Raw genomic sequence first — 26261 nt, 5'->3', positions numbered from 1 at the left:
AGGATGCTGGTGGGTTCATTATTATTAGTTTTGTGTCCCCATGAGCCTGCTTCCCATGAATACTTGATAAAGCCCGAGAAGGTCACTACAGCTTGTTTACTCTCCATATGGCACTTCTGCATGTCCCTGCTCCTTGTGTGTGTGCATGGGATTTTTATCCTTTAGCCTATGGCACTCATCCAGATCCCCCTTTTTCCTTACCTGATTAATTCATGGGCAGGAGAATAAAAGGACAAGCTCTTTATTATTCATCACAGGTGAAAAGCTGTATGTACTCTGAGCAAACCTGAAGGGAAGCTTTCCTGTGTTTCCTGTGTGTATGCATCATTATGGAAGCCAATTACCCAGGAATGTGTCTCTGAACACCCTGGATGGACTGTTTACACTTCAGTGGGTTTTGCCAGTTGAGGCACATGAGTCGAGTTAGGCTGGCAACCCCCTCAAGGAGAAGCAAGCTTATTCAGCAGGGAGTAACTAGCCAGTAGAGATTAAAGAGGTTGCCTGGATGGAGTGTGTTCAGCTTGCAAAGGGTGTTTTGCAGGAATAATTGCCTCTGTGTTTGCTTTTGGCTGGAAAGAACTGGCTGTGCTCAAGTTTCCTATTTCTCTGTACCATGCAAACCAAGCTGAGATAGCTTTACTAAATTGTGCATCAGGCCAACAGCCTAGGGAGGACAAAAGCTGGGGACCTGGGATGTGGCAGCTCACAGAGGTTGCTGGTTTCGGTACAAAGTGGGCAGAAAGAGCCATCCCCCTGCAGTGCCCTTGCTTCAGCCAAGGGCGTGGTGAAGCAGCTGTTGTCCCTGTGGGATGGGTTTGTGCTGCCAGCGCGGCTGATGGGATAGCACAGCTCCTCCTCTGACAGCACTTGTGGGTTGGACAGGCTTAAGAGAAGGGGCTTGGATTTTGCAGTTTTGACAGCCCTTTATACACATTACATAATTTCTGTTACTGATAAGAAAAAAATGTTTTGGTATTCCTAATGTAAGTGAGGAAACTGAGATAGTATGATGATTCACACCAGAAAAATGAGTCACTCCTCGGTCATTAAAAATTCCCTGTCTGTTCATGCAGCTGCAACACAAACTTAATGGAAACCATTTCAGTATTTCCTTGTCCTGTCAGAAATGAACTTTTTGAAGACCTCTGGGATACCAAGTTCTGCCATGTATCAAACGTTCCCTGGTTCCTCATGATGCCAGTCTTGTTCTTTGCCTCCCTTTGGTTACCTGCACAGAGTAATGAAGGCAAAATCTCTTTTTGTTGTCTTGGTAAATGTGATCCAGAGTTGATCAAGTGGCTGGATCAAGTGGCTGATGCCTACCTAGGCTGGCTGGTAAATCTGTCTGTGTTAAAAATTAGGATAAAAATTACAGGCTTATGTACTTTAGCTTAGAGGAGAGCAGGTGAGAGCTTTCCTCTTTAAACCAGATGTAACCACATCTGCATCTCTTCTAAAGGTTTTCACACATGTTTTTTGGAGAATCATGGTGCTTGGCGCACTGCAGTGGGCATGCAAGAAATGTCACTGCAACCAATACCCATTACTGCCATGAATGACACTGGGAGATACAGAGATGAAAGAAACCATTTTGTGATTACAGTTGTTTTTCTCTCCTCTTTGTCAGGTGTGTAAGGCAGAAGACACTGGATGTGGACTCTTAATAAACTGTGATAGTTTTAATAAATTTAAACATGCTCAGTAGATTTCCCATAAGGGAATTACTCACAAGGAATAAAGATGATTAATGTGAGAATTTAGCTGGACAAAACAGATGGTGCAGCAAAGCGTTTCATGTGTTTCAAAACTGCTCTTATTTGGTGCTAATGAAGAGACTGCAGTCTCCTTGTGTGTTAACTCTCCACTGATTCTGCAGCAGCTTTTTGATCCCTGTCCCTCCCTTACTCCCTCTCACCAGGATTAGTGCTGTCCTCAGTCCATGCTAGCTGCTGTATGATAACCAGCCAAATAAAACAAGGTAGGCTGTAGTTTTTAATGATCACAATGATCCACAGGGGTCCAGAAATTGAGACTCACCTTGTCTTTGCTAACCTGGCTTTAACACTGGGCCAAAATCCCTATCAAGCTGCCTTTCTCTTAAGAGAATATTGGTAGAGGCATGTGCTGTCAGGGTTTTTTCCAGTTTAATAGAGTCTCACACATGTGATTTGCCTTCAGTCACCCTTGCCTGGCAGGACATCGCTGATGCAGGAGCATCAGTGGGATGGGGACCAGCATCTCTGTGACACAGCTGTGTAAGACAGTTGCAAGGGTAGGATGGGGACAGCAGCTGCTCTATAAAATCAAGCTTCCCTGGATGCCTGAGATGGTCTTTGTCCTTTATCCCCTGTATTAAGCCCTTTCTTCCTGGTGTCAATAAAAGTTTTGTTATCACTTTCCAACTGATCTGGCTTGTGCCTATGCCTGCTGTCTGAAAGAAGTGCACTGGTGGCTCCTGGGGCCAGCCCCCAAATGCTCTGCCAGCTCCTACAACTGACTTCCAGTTCGGCCCCAGGCAGCTCTGCCCAGCCCTGGCATGGAGGTTGGTGTTGCCCTGTGCAGTGGCAGGCCAGAGTAATCCCACCACTCCCTTCTCCTGCCATGGGGAATCCTGCTAATCCTCTTCCACAACTGTCTGAACTGGAGCAAAGCTGAAAGGAAAAGGCAGCACCAGCAGGATCTCTCCTGCTTCCCAAAAATGGCCCATGAGAAGAGATGTGTGGTGGGGCTAAAGAGGCAACTGGAGGGGAGGAGTCCCCCCAGTGGATTTGGCTGGTCAAGGTGACCTTTGGGTCTCCACATCATTGACCTGACACAATCTAGATGACACAAACCAGCATTTATTGATTTTTGTGCGTGTGGGGTGCTCAGATGTGCTTGGCATGCTCTGGTCTCTGGGCAGGGAGTAAAGAATTTTGCCAGTGGTTTCAATGGGAATCAAGAGAGCAGCAAGAAGTGAGTGCCTTTGAAAAATCCTACCTTCAGTTTACTTTTTAATGCTAACAGAGAAAAGATGTACTTCCCGTGTCAGCTAGAGTTTTGTAAAAGATGAGAGGTGATACCAAGATCAGATCTTGGGCTTTAAAAAGGCTTGGAGTTGTTTTCTTTCTTTCCCCACAATCACTCATTGCCAGTTGTCCACACTGGAGAGCAATGAATTAATTTTTCCTCAAAGTTCATGCTTTAATACTGAACTAAATAAAAAACCAATTAACTACCAGATGACTGTGACAAGGCTAGGGTTTTTTTCTGACCAATATTTGAACACTAGAAAAAATTGTTGGAGAAAAGAATTATTCAATTCCAAAGTGTCCTTGTTTCTAGTATTTAATTAAGTGATGTTCTAAATGATAGCACATCTTTACAGCAGAATAGGGCAAGGGAAAAAGATTTCTTCCACTCACTGCCATGAATGCCTCTGCTAATTAGAAGAACAGTACTTTTATGCAACAAGTATTATCTTCTTTTGCAGAAACTCTTCCTTTTCTTGTGTCTGGTGAGGGGAGAAAGAAATGTTTGCATAAATAGGCAGGAGCATACACAAATTTATTTTTGATTCATAATGTTTTGGTCCACCTTCAACTCAACCCAGTTGCTTTTTATCTGAATATTTCATCATAGGCACTGGGTTTCCTAATGTGATGATGTCCCAATGGTGTTGCTTTGTGGGAGTTTTTTTGGAGTTGTTTTAAATTTGTTTGCTTGCTTTTTTTAAGATTTATAGGATGGCAGTAACAGCAGGGAGAGATAGGGAGAGGGAACTCAGAGTCGGATTGCTGGTACCAGGATCACCTCTTAGACCTAAAGCTGAACCTAGAGGCAATTTAGGCAGTTGCTGGAAAACCTGACAGAGGCTCATCTACCTGCTGCTTGGTTTAATCACTCGTGCAAAACTCCCCAACGCTGTCATGGAATGGGGCTTGATTACATGAATGAATAACTCTTGCCTGCAGCTGCCAGTCAGCGAGGGGACACTCAGCCTCACCTCACCTCTCATGTGCTCTTGATATCTTTTCCACAGCTACTGCGTGTTACCTTTAACCAGCAGGACAATTTCCTCTGAATGTCACTTGGTCAGATGGCATTCTTCATGGTGAAGAGCCAGGGAGGGCTGAGGTTGCCTGTGCAGGCAGGGAGGCAAAGGGGAGAGGGGATGCTTTCCCCAGCTCCCCTCATAGGGAGGGGAGAGTGCACAGGACTCTGAGAGCCCTCAGCAGCCGCTGGTAAAGGAAGGAAGGAGAGTTTTGGCCAGGTTTGGGGGGCTGGTGAAGGTGACAGTGATGTTGCATTCCTTGTGAAACACTGCACAAACGTGCCCATCTGAGCTTTCTGCGCAGGTTTTGCAGCTGGGTCGCATCTAGCCAGGTTCAACTTCTCTTGGGATTTCTGGCTAGCAGGGACAAATGTAAACTTTTTTAGGCTATCCCCATCTCAAGGTAATTTAAAATCACTGGCAGAGAAAGGGAAAGGCAATGATGTTGTTCCTTTGATTTTCAGGGAGGACTGATTCTCTCAGATGTTCTCTTAGGCTGCATTCCTACCTTTTTTTCCCCAGAAATATTTGTCAAGGTCATGCAGATTATTGTCAGACTGAAGTCTAAATGAATAGTAATAATCAAAGGGATTATGTAGACAATAATAATTCTTCACTCATAGTTTACAAAACTTTCTGCTCCATGGTATAAGATCATTTTTGATTTATTTTTTTAAGTGCTAAGCAGATGCTCCGCTGTAATGAGAGGAAACAGAAGTGGAAAACACAGAGGCTCATACTTAAACAAATGAACAGATGCAAGGAGTGGAAAACAACAAGGTAAACAAATGAGTGCTTTGAGTAAACAACCTTAAATAAATAGGAAAAAACCCACAAACAATCAGCCTGCACCAGTCTGGAGCTGGTATTAATCACCTCCCCAAAATTTTCAGATTTTTTTTTTTTTAATAGAGGTTGAAAATGAACTTTTCTGGCAAATTTGCAGTGTACCTTTGTGTGGAAATCCCTGCCACTGCCCAAGTGCTGGTGCTCATCTCAGAGTCCAGACAAGGCTGCTGTAATGCTCACTGGTGCCTTCTCACCCCCTGAAGGAAACTGAGAGCTGGGGAAGGCAGGAAACATGCTCAAGGCGTAACCCAGATTCTGCAGGAGAGTCAGATTAGGGAATCAGCATCTTTTAGGTGCTCCTCCAAAACTGCAGTTTGGCTGCTGAGCTCCTGGACATGGAAACTCTCTGTAAACTCTCTCACCTTCCATCCTAGGAGACACACAGAATATACTTGTTATAGACCCCAGGAAATAGCTACCACAGCTGTACAGTTTTCCTGCTGTCTGTTGGATACAGGGATTTATGGTATGTTCTGCACAGATGCTGACACTGATATCAGTGCTTCTGTCGGGGTGGGCAGAGGAGCAGGAGACAGAAATGCCACTTCAAACTGGACAGGAAAGTCTAGATGAAATCTGTCTCTTGCTAGATGTCAAAAGCCCTTCTCAGTCCAAAACAGCAAGCTTGGGAGTTTTCTGTTTCCAGAGATTGACACTGGAAATTTGGATGTGACAGCTTTTCTCTCTACTCTCTACATCAGATGATGAAAATTGCTTTTCCTGTGTCTCCAGCCTCTGCTTGGTCTTTCCTTTTGTCTCTGCTTGAATGTGCATCTGCACAGAAAGGAGCTAGACCCGAGGCATTTTTGGACCTGCTTTTCTGCAGAGCTGCTCTCCTGGCTAACAGACTCTGCTCTGTTCTCCTCTATTAAAGGGCTTTGCATAAAACACAGGCACCATTTAGGCAAAACAAGCCCCAAACACAGCTGCTGGTGCATCTGAAAAGGGGATCGGTGTTGAGCATCATGCCACCAACTCCTCTGTTTTCTTCCTCACTGCTGAGGGGAGTTGCTGTTGCTGCTGCCTGGAATCTTCCTGTGCATACCTGGGGGCCAGCCCAGCCTGGACAGACTGAGCCTGGCAGTGGTGTGACCTTGGGGGTAGCTGTGGCAATGGCAGGTGGAGACAAAGGGAATGGTGAGCTCCAGTCCACACTGGAAGGGGACCAGCTGTTGCTTAACTCAGGGCTGCACAGCTTTTTCTGCTAGAAAACCCTTCAGTGCAGAGCACACATTGTAAGTAGCTGATGAATTTCACTCCCTGACATTTCTGCGATAAGGAAAAGATGGGCAGCACCTAATTTCTGAAAAACATTTAGACATTTTTGCAAGTGCTTACATAATTTTAACCCAGTGTCTCATTACCTGCTTTTGAACAAGGTTATTATTCATTTTTTATAAGATCTCCTCCTCTCTCCCTGTCATCATTTATCCTTCTTAATTAACAAATGGCATCAATTAAAATGTCAAATACACTGTGCACAGAACATGCCAAAGCCACACTCCATTGTATGTTGAAATGAGAACATCCCCCCGTGGCTTGGCAGATATGAGGATAGAAAATCCTGTCTGAAATGCAATTCAGAGCCCTGCCTGTAAGGAAGGATGGCACTTGTCTTGCACAGAGGAGCAGACCTGACAGCTGCAAACCTCTCTTCTGAAAATCTACTCCTTAATTTAGATGGTTGGCTACTTGGGGTGGGAAAAAGCTCATTGCTTGGCACTTATCTGAAATCAGCTGGCTGGCCCCAGGGCTGGTCAGTGCTGAATATCTGGGCTCCCAGGAGAGTCATCAGGAGCTGAGGAGGAGAGAAAAGCATTAGCAGAGCATGATGCAAATCCCAGGTTTACATACCTATTTTAGGATAGGATGAATCACTCTCTCCCATGGTGAGGCAGGTAGCTCTGAGGGAAATGAAGCCTGCCTGAGCCCTGAATCTCTCCTGAGCACAGCATACCCCAGTGACTGCTGTGTCTAAGTAGTTAATTTTTTGACAGCTGAAATTAGCTGAGCTGTTCCACAGTGTTTAGTGTGGCATGAGGGCAGGCTGCCTCTTCATCAGGGGATTTATCAGAATGCTTAATCAAAATGTATTATAGTAAAGGGTGTTTAGAGGGCATGACCATCATTTTCTAGGAACAAATACTACTCACCCACTAGGGCCTAATGGTAAAAGCCCTTCACTATGAACACTCTGCTTATTTCAGGTCCATTGTATGAGGCAAACTGTAATTTCTGCTCATGCAGATACAGCAGAAATGCAATTTGTACAGCCCAGAGCAGGCAGGGAATGTTCTTCCCTCAAGCATTAGTCCATGATGTGACTCTAAGTGAGCCCCTTACTCCCACTTACCTGTGCCCCTGCTCTTCCTGGCAGCCTGCAGAAAAGCACTGCCACTTTGGCAGGGCCTGCTGGCTGCCCATTAGGCCTTTGAATCATGGTTTTACCTGAGAGCTGAGGTCAGGGGCTCAAACCCTGTTGCACAGAGGCTATAAAAATGCACAGTAAAAAAGGACTTTGGAGAGGAATTTTTGGAAATAACAGTACTGTTATACAGTACTGGTAAAACTATTGATGCTTGTTCAAAGATGCACATATGTAACCCAATGCAGGCTTCCAGCTGCCAGTCACAGCAACACCTTCCCCTTTGGTATGATTTTTATGTTTTCTGTGCCTGCTGCAGCTGTACCATGGTGCCAGCACTCAGAAATCCTGCAGGAAGGCCTCTGTCCCTGCTCCAAACTAGGTCCCAAAGCAGAGTGCAGTTTTCCATGCCCTGGGCAGTACAAGAGGACCAGAAGGAAATAGTTCCCTGTTAAAACACAAGCTGGCGGATTAAATGGCTCTTGCTTCTCTCAGCCAAAGGGCAAGCAGAACTGCAGGGCAGCATTCAGGCTTTATTACTGACTTATCAGAGGAAATCTAAAGCTCAATAATTACATTTTTTTGAAAACCGTAATGTTGTGCACACACCTCAAGGGACTCCTGTGGCAGTAAGCCAAGGTCAGAGGGGCATTCTCAAGAGAAATGCTGATGGTTTATCTCAATTCAAATTTGGTAATGGCAATGTGTGTGCTTGGTGGGCTGCTGCTGCTGCTTTTCTCTTCCAGACCTCCCCTTGGTCTGTGTCTCTTGCTCAGTGAAGCTTGACTCAGGTGAAGCACAAATAATACAATTCAATTCACACATAGGAAAAATAAAGCAGTGTTTATGTTTGCTGGCAGAAAATAATTCTGATGGACAACTCCCACATCTGTTTATTTCTTAAGCTATGCACACACTCAACCCATTTCCAGTAGGTGAAAGCCCAGGATTTAGGAAATCTCCTTGGTTTGTTTGGTTAATTCATTTGATAAAAGCTTTGTTCAAGAAGGCATCTCCACTCAGCAAAATGCCCAAGTTTATACTCAAATTCAAGCAAATGCAGAAATCCTGCTGAATAGAAAAGGATTTGTTAGGTGTGTAATGGTTGCTTTGTGCTGAAATATTTAGCTAACTAGAGTGGTATTGAACAGATGCTTGCGTGACTTTCTTGAGTGGAAATCTGAGAGGGAACTGCAGTAGGAAAACATCCCAAATCTGGGTTGATAAGCTGTCTGGAGCACTGGGTGGGTGCAGCTGTCTGTCTATGAATGGCTTCTGGTCTGTATTAGGGAGGGACTGATATGCTGCAGATGACAATTTGCCATTTGGGATGACTCAAAGCCTTTTTTTATGCAGGATGTTAAAAACACATTGGAAACAACAGCATGGGGTAAAAAAACCTTCAAAGATTAACACATGTAGTTGTGGGCTCTAAAGTCACTGCTGCCAGTGAGAAAAGAGGTTTTAGAGCTTCAACATCTGCTCAGTCCTCGTTAGTAGTTATGCTAAAAATTATTAGGAAAAGTGAATAGAAAATCCCCCCAGGCTGCTGTTTAAATACATGGTGTTTTTACATCTTGAGTGCTGCATGAAATTTGTTTGTCTAGCTCAAAAATGATCTAGCAGATCTGGGCAACCTCCAAAGCAAGGCAAGAAGGAATTTCAGTAGTATGGAACAGCTTTCTCTAAGGGGTGATTAAACGGTCCAAGGCTGCTTGGTGTGGGGAAAAAAAAAAAAGGTGTCTGGGGGAAAGACACATGGGAAAATTCTAGAAGTAGTTTGGTCGAGAGGGGAAAGTTGGTTGGTCTTATAACTCAGGAGTCCAGAACATCAAATGATATTATAGAGTAGCAGACTTGGTACAAACAAAAGAAACCTTTGGATTTTTTTCCTGTAAATTATGTTGCCAAAGTCACTGCCAAAATTGAGTGAGATCTTGAGCTGTCTTTCAAGCTGGGGAGCAACAACTGAAGTTTTCAGAGGGAAGGATCCTCTAACAGAAAAAGGCACAAAAATGTCCTGAATCACCTAGGAAAGCTTTCACCTTTTTCAGTTGGCAAATTAAGCCCTTGCTTAAGTTTTGCCACAGAAAGGGACTCTTGTGATCTTATCCAAGGATTTAGAGACCCCTTATTAAAACTAGTTAGCATTTTCCTAACCTACTCTTCTGATTGGAGGTCTGTTATTCACAGACATGAACCATGTTCTGACTTCCCAATCTTAATTTATTAATGACTTAGGTGAATGTATTTGCTCTTGTTTCAGCCTTAACCCTCAGCATGAGAGGCTTTTCCTTCTCCCCTGGTGTTTACTGCCCTCAAATATTTTGTAAAATTACAGAAAAACAGCATTGCAGGGAAACATTCATGGTTAAGTAGTCCTTACCCTCACTTCAAAGCCAATCTTGTCATCCTGATAAAATTCCTGATTGATACTTGTGTAACCCATTTATGAGGACATTGAGCAGAGAAAACATCCACATTGTACTTGGCAGATGCATGCTGTTGTTTTGCTTCTCCACCTTTGCATTCAGGAACAGAGAATGTGCTGCTTCATTTTTAACTTCAAAGGGGAGAATTAAAAGAGAATGTGGAAAAATGAAAAAGCTTACTCTCTAGCCATCCAGGCAAACCAGAAAGGAATAAATACATAAAAGGAACAGTCAAAAGGGTCAAATTCTTGGATTACAGCATAAATGCTTTAAGTAGAAGCTCAGAGTAACTGTGTGTTACCCATGAGGAAAAAAAATGAAACGGATTACAGTCAAACAGTGCAGTAAAAAATCCCACTAAGGTAAGCTAGAAATGATGTTTCAATGCTCAATGTACACACACAAAAAGACATGTCCAAATTCTGGAAAGTTAAATGCTAAACCCTAAGAAGAAGAACCATGGAGGAAAAAAAAGAAGGAGGAGAGGGGGTTGGGTGTGGAGCTGAGCCTGCTAAATGCACTTTCCACCTCCTACATACATCAGAAAAAGGGATGTTGCTGTCAGTACTGAAGGATAATAAATGATTGAGGCACAGCCAGGGGCAACCGGAGAGGATCAGACTATGTAATAAAAAGGCATTAAAAAAAATCATTTTGAGTAAAGTGAGAGAGATTTCTCATATTGCAACATCTCTTTCTGGGGTGCTTTTTTGACAATCTAAATCTAATTAAATTACTGATTGAAAAGGTTTCCAAGTAAATTATCAGGAAGAATAGTAACCAATTGCAAAAGCTAGCTAATATTCACACAAGAGGTGTCAAGGAATGTAAGTATGAAAGTGTTGACCCACCAGCTCTGTTCTTTTCATGTATTCTTTAAATAGCTCTTGGTACCATAGGGATGGAAAGTGGTAAATATAACAAATATTTTTGAAGTAAAGTCTTGGAGCATCTGGTGTAAACTGTAATTAAGAATGGAATGAGTAGGCATTTGGATAAATTAATCCAGTAAGGAAAAAAACAACTATGCAGTTCTTTTTATAAAAAGAAACCATTACTATACAAATCTATTGAAGCTGTCTGCTATGTGTATATTAATATCAATACAAAGTACCAGATTTTTTATAATCTTTTGACAGAGATTCTCTGGCTAGTCTTTTAAAGATATCAGGGGTTGAGAAAAAAGGTTAGTTAATTTGGTTATCTTGTTCCTATCTATCAATTGTTTGCAATTCATTTATTCCAAATACATTTTTTTTTCTCTTAAAAGATAAATAACAAAGTGAAGAGGTAATGGCAGTCTATACAATGCTCCTAAACCATGAACCTGGCATGTTCTGCATTGTCACAGGTGATTGCAAAATGAGTGATTAGGAAACAATAAAATTTCTTGGTATTTTCATGCTAATCCAGAAACACAAATCTAAACTTGCCATTGAAATGTTGAAGCCATTAGGTGACTGGCTGATAAAACAGCAGACAGAATCCAGTGTCAATAAAGGCAATGTAATACAATGGAGAATGGTGCTAAGTATGTATACATAATAAGGGGCTTAGGTGAAATGTTTTCCAGGAAAAAGAGGTTGAAATTATAGTGAGTTCAATGAAAAAAACAGGAAAACTTTTTTCACCTCCCCTCTCCCACTGAAATAAATGTTACAATATTTTTATAAGAAGACTGTAGATCCTGCTAGGTCTCAACTCCTTCCTCCCATATCCTCCCTGTTACAGGAGTGCAGACCCATGGTATGGCAGTGCCTTTATGTCTGGGACAACTCTGCATTTTCCTAATGCAAAATGCTGAACTCTTCAATTTAATTGACTTCCACATCTACTTTCCCTAGTCTATCAAAATTTTCCAGTCCAGATCTGGACACAGAAAACTGTAGATGTCAAAGTGAGACACTCCATCTGGGCAGTGGAAGTAATTAACTGCAGGGAGAGATTGCCTGAAGGTGACAGCAAACCATCCCTCACATCAACTTTTTTGAGTGGGATCGAACTCCTCTGCTCTGAGGTCAGTGCTGGTTCAGAAGCAGGACTTTGGGCTTGACACTGGCTGAACTCCTGAGCTCCACAGTCCCCACCTCAGCTCTCCCAGTGCCTCTTTCCTCACCATCATCTCTACTGTACATGCACTTCTCCCCCAACAAAACGCTGCTCGAACCGTATTGCATTTACTAATTAGGATAGCAGTTACTAATTAAGTTTAAATTCCAATGTACCAATCAAATTTTATTTCCTAATTGTGCTACATTATCACTAATTAGAATAGCAGTTTTTACTTAATGGATTATATTTAAATTAAGATGTCTCCATCCAATGTTTTTTCCTACTTACATTTGAACTAATTGGTACTGCAATTATTTAGTTAGGTTGAAATTGAAAATATATCAGGCTGTTAGGGAATCATATGGTAGTTTGCTTATGTCTGTATGATACTAGTAGGAATGATTAAGATATAGTCCAGTTAATTAGTTCTGGAATCAAAATAATTTCCAAAGTGTTTGAATAAGAAGTGAATGTATGCTAGTCCCTTGCCACAGCATTAAGGAGGAGCTTATTATGGGCTCAGTAAAAATCTAACATGGTTATGGGTACTAATCAGCTCAGATTCTAACTGCAAATATTTGGGCTCAGCTTCCAGAGGGTATTTAAATTTATACCTGTATTTCGGCATGTCTTTACTGGTCATCTCACATTTCTGAGTCAAAGTATTTTGATTCCTACTTATCAGCACTTTACTGATTCTGAGATGCTGCGATTTAAGGTTGGAAGGGGCCACTGGAGGTCATCTGGTCCAACCTCCCTGATACACGTCACAATCCAGAAGAGCGGCTTATTACCAAACTACCTAGAGCACAGAGAGGGAGTCATCACTACAGGAGTTGTGATTGTTGCTGTCTGCTGATTGTGACTTTAAAGCAGCATGTGGGGAACTGCATTTCAGATTGCAGCAAATGCCATGAGCTGGGGGTTTTAGTGCCCCAGCCCTTCAGAGAAGCACGGCATGCAAGCTGCAGGCCACACTTGTCCTTCCTGAGTGCCAGCTGGCCCTCACTGCTAACAACACCTGAGCTCAACAAGAGTAAGGGCCTCTGTTCTTGTAAGCACTGCACGTGGGGTGAAGAGCTACAGCCTTGGAAAATTCCTGTGTACTTTCCTTTAGTGCCATTGTAAGCCTAAAGAGGAATGGGGTGGCTTCTTATGGAAACTCTGCCTTCTGTTTTTTGTAATCCAACATGTAAATATTGACTTTTTGAAAGCGGCCAGGCAGTTTTGTAACAGCACCATGGCTGAAGAGAATACCTGGGAAGAGAAGTCTAGAGTGACTTACTACCAATTTCAGAATTGCAATATTATTAAGAGCAGGTGAGGATGGGCATAATGACTCAACTGATCTATAACAGGTTAACAACCTTCCTCAGAATAGGTGATGTTAAAGAGAAACCAGCTACATAAAATGAATAAATAAATACATGAGGTAAAAGGAAAGTTAAATTAGAAGGAGAGGTTACAGGTACTTCACAGGTAGAGGGTCCCATTAAAACCTATCATTAGGTTTTAATCATAAATGCAAAGTTTTGTATCCCTGAGGTTTTAGAAATATTTCAGCAATATCAGCTCATCTCACTTCCCCACCCTAAGGGAAGGTAAATTTCAAAAAAAGGTTCATATTCAGCAATACCTTCCTCTTCCTCTCAACCTATACTTTCTGAGCTTTACAGAAGCAGACTGGAACTCCAGAGAAATCCATTAAGAGAAATCCAGTCCTTTCAAAAAGCCTGCACCATGCAAGGATAAATGCAGAAGAAAAGATAGCAGAAAGTCAGACTTTCCTCGTATGAAAAAAGATGGAGTTTTGAAAGTCCTGTAACAGCCAATGTCATCAAAAGCTCCTGGTGTATTGAAAAAGAACAGAAAATGTCAATGGAAAACTACTTAATAGAGGCAGAAGGATCAGTTTGAGAGGTAGGAGATGATAAGCTAAGCTAGCAATGTATGTTTGAGAGACTGATTGTGTCCTTCATTGTAATGCAGCTATAGACATGAAGGCAGATGCTGTATGATTATTCTTTAACAGTGAACTATGAGGAGATTTTATCCATTTTATTTCTAATTTACTCTGACTTTGTAAAACCGTGGTACTCCAAGCTCTGCTCCAGCATGCTAAGGACTCCTGTCTGTACAACGTGAACAAATGATGAAAGACCTGGGCTGTATTTTTCCATCTGTGTAACTTATTTTAAGGCAGAACGTGAAGTCTTTTTCCCAACAAATCTGGATGGCTTTTAGAGTGTAGCTGCTTTTGACTGAAATGGGGAACCCAGCTGGGAGTCACGGCCAGGCAAATTTCTGAGTTGGGTCAGCTCCAAATGGAAATTACAAATCTGCCACTGGGTGAATACCCAAGGGATGTGGGCTACTCATACTTAATATAATATACACTCCACCCTCAAAATATCTGTGTTTCACCCTTTGGCTGAATAAGTAACAGAAATAGAGGGACACCTTGGGTTAGGTACACAACTGGTAAAATTGCATGGAGATATCCTGATTTACTGCAGTGGCACCTGTGCTGTACCAAAGAAATTGTTTCGTGGTCTGCAATTCAATCGCCACTTTTGATGCTTACAGGAGGTGCCCTCAGCCAAACTATATGGGGACCAGTAGGAACATTTCTGATTGAGTTAGTTGCTGTGAGAATATGATGTATGCCACATCATAACTTTTTTGAGCTATGTATTGCTTTTAGTGATGTTTCCACATATTTGTTTTCTTAAACTCATGGGGTTCAGAACACCAGCTTTGGATGAAAAAAAAAAAGAAGCAGGTTCATACCCTTGCCCTCTGAGCTGCAGTCATCCAAAGAGAAAAATTGCCCTGATTCAGACTAAAGAATAGAGAGAAGACTTAGATGAATGCTGTAGCTATAAGGCTGCATGCAGGAAGAGCTTAAATTTTGTTTAGTGTGAAGGTGAGAGAACCCCCAACGATGGGATTCCATTTTTACGAAAGTTACCTGGTGGGTAGTATGGTCATGCTCCACACTATGGCTCAAGACCTTCAGACCTACCATGAAATGTGTACAAGCTTCCTGTCTGGTCAGGTTTATATTCAAAGCATTATCTAAATTTAGTGTACAATAGTGCTCATGCTTTTTTGTATAAAAGCATGGAAGGGACAACTGAGCATAAATGGCATGAAATCGGTAGGGAAGCCTTACTGTTAGCAGCTCTGTGTGCAAAATCTGAACTTTAATGTACTATTTTTGTTCTCAGTAATTGAAAAAGTTAAAGCAAATTATACAAAGCACTGTGCATGTGTATAACTATGATAACTATGGCAGACTAGTTTGCAAAACTGAGGAGCTGGTGTCTAAGCTGGACAGACTGAGTTTACAGCAAATTTTATTTAACTATAATTCTGGTGGAGAATTATCTACTGATCCTTCTGTGAAATTCTTCAGCACAGCCCTCACCCCCCACAGATGGGAATTCATTTGCTAAAAGGACAGTTGGCAGCAAAGACCATCCTGAGCTTTGTGGGCTATGTCTCTTCAGGAGACAGTATTATGGCAAACACTCCCTCTGTGCTGAGACATTTAAACAGTCTTCCCGGAAATGTTAAAAATGTAAGGTGTGCATGATTATGAAAGATAACTATACAATGACTTTCATATTTAAAAAGCAGCAGAATGTTTTCCAGCTGTGGCCAGTAAAGTGTCAGAGTATGATATTACTCTCAGCATTCATTTCTGAAGGCAAAACTATTCCTGCTTCCCTCACTCCCTCTCTGATTTGTTCTCCTCCTCACCTGTTGGCCTCTGTTGTTTGAGGCAAGTCTTCATTATTCATTAGCTTCTGAAAATGACTGAGAAATCCTGGCCCAGAAAGTGGTTCAGCACTGGTGAAATTTCTCCCATTTCTTTCACAGGGACAGCATGTTCATAGGTATAATCCAGATAAAAATCTCCTGCAGTCCAGATAAAAATCTCCAGGGTAGTTTTGCTGAAGATAAGAGAAATATTCCTCATAGGAATGCAGCAAATACCTGCCAAATTTCTGGCTGAGCAGAAGGTCATAAAGCAAGTATAAGTCAGAAAAGCAGAGGCATATATAAACATTAGAATGAGAGGTGAGAATTAAAAGCAGCTTTTTGTATATATGGGAGTGGAAAACAGCTGAATAAAACAAACTCCACATTAGTGCCAGCATGGTTTTCTATCTAAAATGCAAAGCCATATGTGTGGAGCAAAAGAAAATGGCTGCACTGATTTCCAGAGTTGGAAGAAAAGCCAGAAGGAAAAGAAAAGGAAAGTGAATTGGGAGCAGCAACTACTGGATGCTGCCAGGATCTCTGAGACCGTAAAGAATGTGGGAAGATGTGGTGCGACAAGAACAAGAGCGCGTTATGATGTGTTTGCCTTCAGTGAATATTCAAAGTAAATTGAAATTCACCCAGTGACACAGCCTTGTCACAGACGGGTCAATACTTTTGCTGTCATGGATAACAGATGTTCTGTCCAAAGGGGCCAGGAGCCATCTGCTTATGTCCTGATCTACAATGCTCCACAACTTGAGAGAACAAAGAACCTGGGAGCCTAAAATGTTGCCTCTCTTGTCATTTAAAAGTCTGACAAAACTTCCCCTGGCAAGAGGAATTTCTCCGGGCTTCTCAATCCACTACTTGGTTGTAGCTGCATTTGCATCTACTAATGTACATTAGTCTTTATTCTTGTCTTTATTTGTCTTTATTCTTGCTTTCTGCTGCTGAAGGCTTGTTCTTCCTCACACCTGGTTTATCTGTGTTATTTTGGACTCAGTTATACTGTGTTCTCTGTGGTTTCCCTTTACCAAGAGTGTCTCTTTGCTTTGCTCCTTGCTTGATGATTTTAAAGATCCTGACCATTCTTGACCACTGGACACCCTCAGGCCATCCTTATTGCTCAGACTTCTGGCCTTAGCTGCACCTTGGTCAAGTTATTGGATTTTCTTCTGGGTTAGAAGGTCCTCACTCAGCTGCAATCTCTCCATCTACCCTAGTGATCCTTATCCCATAACTCCAGAAGCTATATCAACTTAAATGGGTCAAAAGAAGAGAGCAGCAAAACGAGAGGCATCCGCAGTAGTTGGAAATTAGATGAAAGGCCCCCAAGATCCAGGAAGATGCATTCCATATTCTTTCTAGCTGTCAGCTCTGGCAAGTAGTTTGTGTAACTAAGTCTCAGCAACCAAAAAAAAAAAAAAAGAGCATCTTTTTTTTATGTTATCCAGCGCTTGTTAATGTAATACGTGTGCCTTGAGTGTTATGATTATTTATTATTGAACTGAGGGAAACATTGTGTGAGTCTGTCAGACTGGCAGGAATAGCTTGCATTCTTGCACATGCCTTTCCCTTATGTACAGTTTGGCACCTTTGAGTGCATTGTTTTTGTCTGTGCTTACTTTAAACTGAGAAGCTTGAAGAAATGCAGTAACAGTCACGGGGGAAAAGGGAAACCAGTTATTTATAGCATTGAGCAGTTCAGCTTTCAGGATGGTTATGAGCTTTATAGTGGGAAGCAGTGCCCTAATTCTGAATGCTTTAGGATGTCCTGCACTTGACACATCAGGGCTGCTCTTAGCCCAGTCTCCCCCATGCCAGCAGGGCTGTCTTTGCAAGGAGGTTTGTGCTTAGAACAGACCTGTGAGCTACGAGTCTGGGCTCAGGCATCACTGGATGTACCTAGACACCATCCAAGACCCATCTGGGTGCCTCAGCACAGCTGGAAACTCAATGTGGTGTCAGGATGGCGAGCCCATGAGGAGGAAAGTACCTTCTCCTCCATCTGGATGGACAAGATGATCTGCAGAGTGCAGAAAGGCTTGCCTGAGGGTGTCTGTTCTGGAGACATTTGCAGATATGACACTTGTCTGAGATGGTACAGGGCTACATCATGCTGCCAAAAGTTACAGGTAACTTCAAAAAGAAGATATCTGTCATGTGAGAGAATCTATGGAGACTTTGTAGCAAGCGGTCATTAATTCTGTCAGATTGGTAAAGTTCTAGCCATCAGGGATTTTTCCTATTTTTTCTGTCTGATTTTCCCTTCCAGCACAAATTTGTCTTTTTTTTTTTTTTAATAATAAATATTTTTCTAGCATGCTCCACACATGTGCACTGAAGGGCAATTAGTGTTCAACTGATCCTGTTAGCACTATGAAGAAATGCTGATCCTGACAGACACTTTGATATGCTAAACTAAAGCCCAGTGGGCACAGGTACGAAGAGGAGCCCTGCAAAAACACAACAAACAGGCTGTTTTTCATAATTGGCCAGATTTTTTTTTTTATTGTAATACATCAATATTTGATTAGCAATAAGTATTTCCTCTGATCTCACTCTTGCTTCATAAGACTGAAAACAAAGGTAGGTTGGGATCTGTCAAACATTCTATTGCTTATAGGTACCAGAACAATGTAGGAGGACATGGAGCTGCAGTCTGCCAGAGGGTAACAGTTGTGGCTTAATTTCACCATGCCAAGAAGGTTGGGTCAATAAAATATTTGGGAGAAATGACAAATCAGCATGTGAAAAAACTTTTAACAGCACAGTACAGTGAAAGTTGGTTTTGCCTTTTAACACTTATTAACTCCTCATTAGTCACACATTATAGTCCATGCTAAGAACTACATGATGTTTATCATTACATGGGGTATCTCCAGCAAAGTTTAAAACTTGCCATGTGAACATATCGTGGGCCTGTGATCCACTCCACAAGGGTCTCATCTCTAAGATAGGTCTTCTAGAACTGTAGGTTTAAAGGAACAGATTCCAGGCACATCCTGGGATTTCTATTTTCAGCTTTTAGGCTTTGTTAGATGTAGGAGAAAATTCAATCAACAAAGTTTATAAAGGCATTTCTGCCCTGTATAGGATGTTGTTGCAGAGGGTTTTCTTTCTGGCCAGCAGCTTTTTTGTTGCCTCTTCGTTGCAAAAAGAACTGAAAAGTTATTTTCTGTGCCTTCAAACATTTTTTGTTTCTTTCAGTTACTTTGGTGTCTTCTGGACTCTCCCTGCCACCCAGGACTCAGAGTGCCAATACATCTTTGCCCTGTGGTAGCAACCCCTCAGAATCATTCCACTGATTTTTGAAAACTTACCATTATCTTAGCACAGCCCTTTTCAGAGAGAAGGAGAGGCTCAGAGTACAGCAATTGTACCTCAGCAAAAGTGCACATCCCTATCTGCTTCCCCACATAATACTTTGGGAGGTTGAAGGTAATGAAAATAATTTTAAACCATGTTATCCACTGCAGACCTACTCATGGTGAGCAACAGGTTTAATTGCTTTAGCTGCTGTTTGTTTGTCCATCAGTTATCTAGGAGAGATTATGTCTGCTCAAGAATAATAGTTGTCATATATATGTGACAGTATTCCAGTCTAACTTCTGCCTTATAACTAATGGTTCAAATATCCAATCCACAGACAGTTGTTTTGTGGTTTATTATAAGCTCTATGTTGCCTGCTTTCTTCTCTCTTGACAGATGCAATTTTTTGAGTTAAGGAGATAAATAAATCCCATGTAATCACACAATGAGTCAGCCACAAATATACATGGCTTCAAAAATGTTCACAGCATTTTTATTTCTTCCCTTGTGCTGCTGAAGAACTTACCTTTGCACTAATAATGCTGGACACAAGAGTTTTGGAAGTGAATTCAGAGATTTATTCCAGAAAAGATTAGCCTATTCTCTTTTTTTTTTCCCCTAATTTTCTCTTTCTCTCTCTCTGTTGAGTCCTAACCACAGCTCCTAAAGATGAAGTGGACTATTTTAAAATAATTAAAAGTTTCTGCCTTAGCATGGCTTCCATTGACACCACATCTGCTTGAGCGTGCCAGGAAGCAGCTTCAAGCCAATTAAAAGGAGATGGGTGCATTGTACAGCTCCCTTCTCTCTCAGTGAACTTTTGACCACGAGGGCACTGTATTGATGAATTTCATTTCTTCCTAATCTGCTTGTACTCTGCTTGATAGCTTGGGGCTTTGCTCTCTTCTGCTTCAGTACAGTGACCCTGCTCTTGAGAAAGCTGTGGGTTCGAGGCAAAAGATTTCAAGTTATTACAAGATGTTGAGCACACAGATCTCTCCTTGGCTGTCTGCAAAATGTTGTCTGAAAGTTGAGAAAGGCTCTCACCCCAGACAAGAAGTAGTAAGGCATTATTTCACAGCTTTTAAGGCAGTAACAAGGAGTTTCACTCAGCACTACACAGATAAATAGACTAAGTCCTTCAGGGTGAATATGTGAAAGGGGCAAACTAAGTGCACCTGGGGACTGTGTTAGTAAAAGGCATGAGTTGTATGAGACTTTTAAGAGCTGTTCTTCAGGCAGGTGCTCACATGCTGCTCAGGCAAGTCAGAGGTCCCCTCAGGAGTAACTCTACACATATGACAACAAAAGGACATTTCTGTACGGCTGTTTCTGGGATGATGCCACAGGTATTTTTGCAGAGATCTCAAGCTGAAATTTTGCCAGCCTTTCTGCCTGTTCTGTAATGACTTGTCTTGAGCACAGTCTAGAGAACAGTGCCAAAGGTGCAATGCTGCAGGATCCACACACTCCAGCCTGCTCACTATGATGCTAGCCAGGCAAAATGAGTTTGCTTTTTGGCCTTGAGCACTGGTCAACAAAGAGTGTTGGCCTCCAATATCTGTTCCTTAAATAGCCAGGAGAGTTTTTAAAATTAATTTCTGCTAATTCTTGGGTTTTAGATGTTGATTGAGATACGCAACAGCAGAACAGGGCCCCAGCTCACTTCTTGTGAGCAGAGGATGATGCTGAGAGGAAAGCTGATTACATATCCTTCAGGAGAAAAGCAGAGCAACAAAAAAAAAAAATGAAGTTCTTATACATAGCTACAAGGAAATACCTGACACCTACATCTTAATATTGGAAAAGTCCTTTGCTGTTCAGAGACTGTTCGTTCAGGATCTAAGTGACAGGTGGAAGTAACGTTCTGAAACTAGTACACCATGAATTTCCATTTCCTTAGGAATTTAATATTTATAAAGTGGCTTAGGTTTGAATTGCTATGACAGTATCACAGCATTAAAAGACTTGCCTGTCTTGATAATATAAATGTAACTGCTTTCCCCAAGAGCATTTTTGACTAGTCCTTTTCCAGACTATTTTATTTTTTCTTCAGTTATGACACCTTCCGCACATACAGAATGTGTTCTTATGGCATGGAAAGAAAGTAAGCATGACCTTTATCAAATAAAAAAAAATATTCATTGCTTCTGCAACAAAGACTAAGTGTAGATGAAGTAGAGAGACTTGTATTTACTCAATATCTGGAAGATAAATACTGACCAAATCTTTTTATCACCAGTACACCACTCCAAGTTAATTGGAAAGACAGAATGACATCACAAAATCCCATCAAAAGGATTTAGAGATGTCAGTCTGAGTTCCTAAACTTACAGTGAATTTGGCACCTAATTTTTTTTACCTAGTCTTTTGGACTTCCAGGATAATAGAAAAGAAATAATGGAATGGATAGGATAATTTAGGAAGAGATTGTGTTTGAAACCACATTATCAAATAAATCACCCTCTGTGGGAGAAAACAATAGAGTGGGACCTTGACTTTACTGGCTGGATAAAGATAAGTATTCAGACAGAGACAACTAAAGCTTAGGGAGATAATAGCTTGTCCATCGGGGCAATGTTGCCAATTAATGTAAATAGCAGCATATAGATCTCCTCAGGATTGCCATTGGGCATGCTGGGAATATTATTAACACCTCTGTGGCCATCTGTTATTAAGGAATTGGAGAGGCAAAAGGAAATAAGAAGAGAGGATCAGCTTCTCATTGGAGATGCAAGGGTTTCCTCTTACTTAATTAAACAGCATCTTTTCAGGTCTGAAACAGGGCAAGAGTACGTGCATTTATTTGTTCTGTGCCTTCTTCACAAACATGCCACATTTTGAAACCCAGGATCAGAAAGATATTTTTCCAAGAGGAAAGCATTATTTATGCTCCTTACAATACATGGCTTGAGTAGTTTGTTAATGTTATTATTTCTTCCTTGTAAATCCATTAATGTTTCTGATGGGGACAACTGTCTACTCCTCACCTGGACAGCCCATAAAAGATAAAAAATTGCTAATGTCCTGGAGGCGGTGATTTTTGGAGAACTTACCATTATCTTAGCTCAGCTCAGCTTTTCTGCTTGAAACTAGATGAAAAAAACTTCCATAATATTATACATTCTAGGCAAAGGAAGATTGTGCCCAGAGCTATTTATTAGGACTGATTATAAAAGTATTGTGGGTTTTTTTTAGCAAGATTATTTTCCTCCCCTGTGGAAAATGGTGTATTAGAATGTTCTAGCGGGAAACAGAAATATTGTGGCTTAAATCCAGAAAGAAATTAATTTATAAATACTCTTTTACCCTATGGAAACTGCAATTCTGGGGTAAACAGGAAAGATCAGATACAGAAATTACCTGGCTTGATCTGTGTAGCCACTCTTGACTCCTGAGCAGGGAGGGAGGTCTGTGGTATCATGAACATCTGGACCATGGTGCCTCATAAAAACTAGCTTAAAGCTTTTTCTGCAGAAAAGAATGACAACCCACTGCATTTGAATCATAGGGTGCCAAAACCCATGCAAAAATCGTTGCCAAATGCAAACTTTTTTCTGGTTTGATTAAAACACCTAGTATTCATGGAGACTGGTTTCTCCATGGGGAAAAAGAAAAAGGGAACTAGGTGCTGTTTGTGATCAATAATACCTAGTTTAGTTCCTCAAGTGGTATACACAGGTGTTTTTGCATTTACTGTTATCTGATTGAAGCAGAAATACCAGGAAAAGACTAACAGAACACGCCTTGTATCAGTACAGTAGCAGCTGCTACAGCATTGCAAAAGCAGTGGAGAATTTTAGAGTGCTGCCAATAAAGTCTTTTCATCTCAAGTCTGAGCTTACAGAACCTTCTGACTTGTACAACAATATTTTCAAAAGGCATCTCTGAAATAACACTCACAATTAATGTATGCTGGAAGAATTTGTATGGTGTGACCATGTTCACAGGGGTCTGAGGATGAGGGAAGAGACGAGGATCCGACTCCATGTTTCAGAAGGCTTGATTTATTATTTAATGATATATATTATTTTAAAACTATACTAAAAGAATAGAAGAAAGGATTTCATCAGAAGGCTAGCTTAGAATAGAAAAGGAATGATAACAAAGGCTTGTGACTGACCGAGACAGTCCAGACAGCTGGGCTGTGATTGGCCATTAATTAGAAACAACCACATGAGACCAATCACAGATCCACCTGTTGCATTCCACAGCAGCAGATAATCATTGTTTGCATTTTGTTCCTGAGGCCTCTCAGCTTCTCAGGAGGAAAAGTCCTAAGGAAAGGATTTTCATAAAAGATGTCTGTGACAGTGTGGTTTTAGTCCACTCCCAAAATCAAGATTGGCAACAGAAAAGGGTTCCACCTAAGAAACTTTAAGTGGTCTTAATAGTCTTATGAAAACAAACCAACAACAACAAAAAAAGAGCAGAGATACAACAGCATAATTCCAGGTAATAAAGGCTGGCCTGACTGGCAGACTGATGGTGGGAGATCCTTCTGCCCTGTCTGTCGGTGAGCAGCTGAGGGCTCTGTCTGCAAGTGAGGATTTTGCAGTGGTGGCAGTGAATGTGTGTTTGTAAAATCCCATGGCTCAGCTTTCCACTGCTTGACCAAGTGATGGGCAGATTTGCCCAGCTGCCAGCAAAAGGCAGGGTCTGCCAAAACAGCACTGGGGAGCTCTTACTGATATGTGTCCTTTTTACTAAGCCTTACAAATTTTGCAGGGTGCTGGCCACAAGCTTGAGAAGATTGAGCTTGTCCCCTTACAGCACTAATGAGAGCACACCAATCAACAGCGTGGCTAATTGGCTCCTCAGCTCACTGCTTCACCTTCCTGCAGGTAAGGCTCTCCTCCATCCCCTTCCTATTACCCTGTTCTGAATTTCATTTCTGGCCTCTGGTTTGTGAACAGGGATTGCATCATTGCATCATAACAGCAGTTAATTAAGAATGAAAACCCACCCAAATCGATTACAACAAATCAAATTACTCTAAGGATAAAAATGCAGCAATGACTATTGCAGTGAAATATATGAAAAAGCTGTCTTGATGGTTCAGTATTTATAGTGGCCAGCAGCCACTGTAAATTCCTGAGTATAACAGGAAACAAACAGCATGTGTGAAATGATCTCATCTCGTCAGGGTGCTGATTTTATGAGCACTTCTGTTGGTGCTTATCTTCAGACATGTAGATAGATCTACATGTGATCTGAGCATAACAGTTTTGAAGACAGCAGGAAGAGAAGAGCCCTGAATAAATGCAGAGGATAAAAAAAAACGTAAAGGAAACTGTCAGGGAAATAAAGAAAAAAGTTAAGGGGTAAAAAAATCCCTTCATTTGGTGGGTTATGTTTAATTTTTATTTCCCCTTGTAAGTGAGAGAAACTGTCCCCTAGTAGCATAATTTTTGCAAGCAAACTGTGTTCTCACACATGTGGTCTGACAGTGAGAGAGAGCCCAGCAAGGTTTGTGGTGTGAGAGGAAGGGGCAAGCTCAGGCTTGAGACAGAAATTAATGTTTTGGAGAGCCAAGATTTTTATGGAAGATGCACAGCAGAGAGGTGATATAGAAGGCAGGAATGCACCATTATTTTAAGTCAAATAATAAGACCTAGGATGTAGTATAAGGTTTTAGAATCAGGTCTCTGCTCAAAGCCATGCATGGTATGAGGTATGGCTGGTAGAGATGCCCACTGTTCAGGTCCCTTGTAGGCCTTCTTTCACATAGAAGTACAACTACCAAATTAAAAGAAAAGATTTAATGTACTTTACAGGTCTTTGAGGGTGAAAAATTCCAGCAATGAACCATTTTCAAGTTCACCTGATTGCTGAGCTCCCAAGGAAGAAGAGGCAAAGAAAGACAGAGGAGAGATGAGCAGGGCTCCCTTCAAGAGACAGGTGAGTTTGGGCAAAGGTGAGACTACAGGGAAAAAGGAACAAAAGAAGGAAAACTGACTCTTGCAAAGGCACTGGGGGGTATTGGGATTCCAGGGATGGCTGTGGGATGCTGTGCAGAGACAGTGGGATTTATACCTGCAGATAGGATATACCTGGATGAGAAATAGTCATGTTACCACAGGGAATTTCTGAAGCTTTTTACCAGGAGTGTATTCTTAACAGCACTGAAAATACAGCTGAAAATACAGCGCTGAAATTCAGCACTGAAAATACAGCTGGATGGAGCATAAATCACCAGAGGGCAGCTCATTAACACCAGTGAGTGACACAGCCCAGTATTTCTGCTGTTGTGAGGTGCTGTGCTTTCTCTAGCAAGGGAGTTCAGATGCAGTGATGAATTGACACTATTTAAGAAGTTTCCTTGTTTTTCTTCATGTGTCTTTTGGGATGGGCTGGTATGACCACTCTGAGTGATTCTCTGAAAAGTAAATGGATTTTGAGGGCTCTGCCCATGTTGGGGGAAAATACTCTTTCCCTAACGAGAAAGCCCCTGAAAAATACTGTTTTTTAATTTTTTTTTTTTTTTTAATCTGTGTGTTGAGGATATGAGGCTGCTTTGACATTTCTTTCTATGTCTGACTCCCTCCTGACCTTCCCCAAGAACATATTTCCAAGCTGGTCAGACTCACACATGTAAGTGAGGTGGCAGATGTGTTAGGATATGTGTTTCATGGGACCTGGGGGGGGGCAGGGGCAGGAAACCAGTGCTGAGCTTTCTTTGGAGCAATGTGCTTTGCTAGATACCAAAGAATCAAGTCATAAGGTTGCTGCTGTCTCTGCTTCCCAGACAGGAGCAGGAAAAAGTTTTACTTTTCCTAGGGAAAAAAAAATAGGATTATAATGAGGATGCTGGAAAAAGTGTGGGTTGTCTTCTGCAGAGTTTCTTCCCATGGCTTAGGGAGGGTGAGAAAGGATTCATGTCTTTCCTTGAACAGTAATGCCTAGAAGCCTCAGATAAAGCTCTCATTTAATTTTCTGTTTAGGCATCAGATGGCTGCAGGCTTCATAAGACTTTGAGCATCCTTTATGGAAAGGTGTTTATTTGGGGCAGGTCGTTTTATAAGGCTGGTGGTTTGGGTTTTTTGTGAGATGGGGAGCAGCAGTGTCCAGAGGATCAGAGATGCTGGCAGTTTTAAAGAACAATTGGACTGAATGCCAGCAATGCTCACAAGTGCAGCTCCTAAATGCACATAAATGTTTGTGGAAGAACTTCAGACTAATAAACACAAAGTGCTTGTTTGTTTCTTTTTTTATAAACAAAGAACACTAAAGGAAAATTAACATGATTGGAGAAAATAAGGAGATGAACAGCTTGCTGCAGTAAATGGATTTTGTCAGCTTTAATGTATGTGCCAGTGACACTTCAGGTATAAATGAGGACTTGAGAAGCTCTTAAATCTGAAGATGGAAGCTGATGAAACGTGATATTCTTCTTGTATTTAAATTAGGCTTAGCAACTACTAGATGATCACTTAAACCCTATCTG

The sequence above is a fragment of the Melospiza melodia genome, chromosome 5 (assembly GCF_035770615.1).
Source record: "Melospiza melodia melodia isolate bMelMel2 chromosome 5, bMelMel2.pri, whole genome shotgun sequence".
Lineage (NCBI taxonomy): Eukaryota > Metazoa > Chordata > Aves > Passeriformes > Passerellidae > Melospiza > Melospiza melodia.
The sequence above is the reverse complement of the archived record's forward strand: the minus strand, read 5'-3'. Positions refer to the sequence as shown.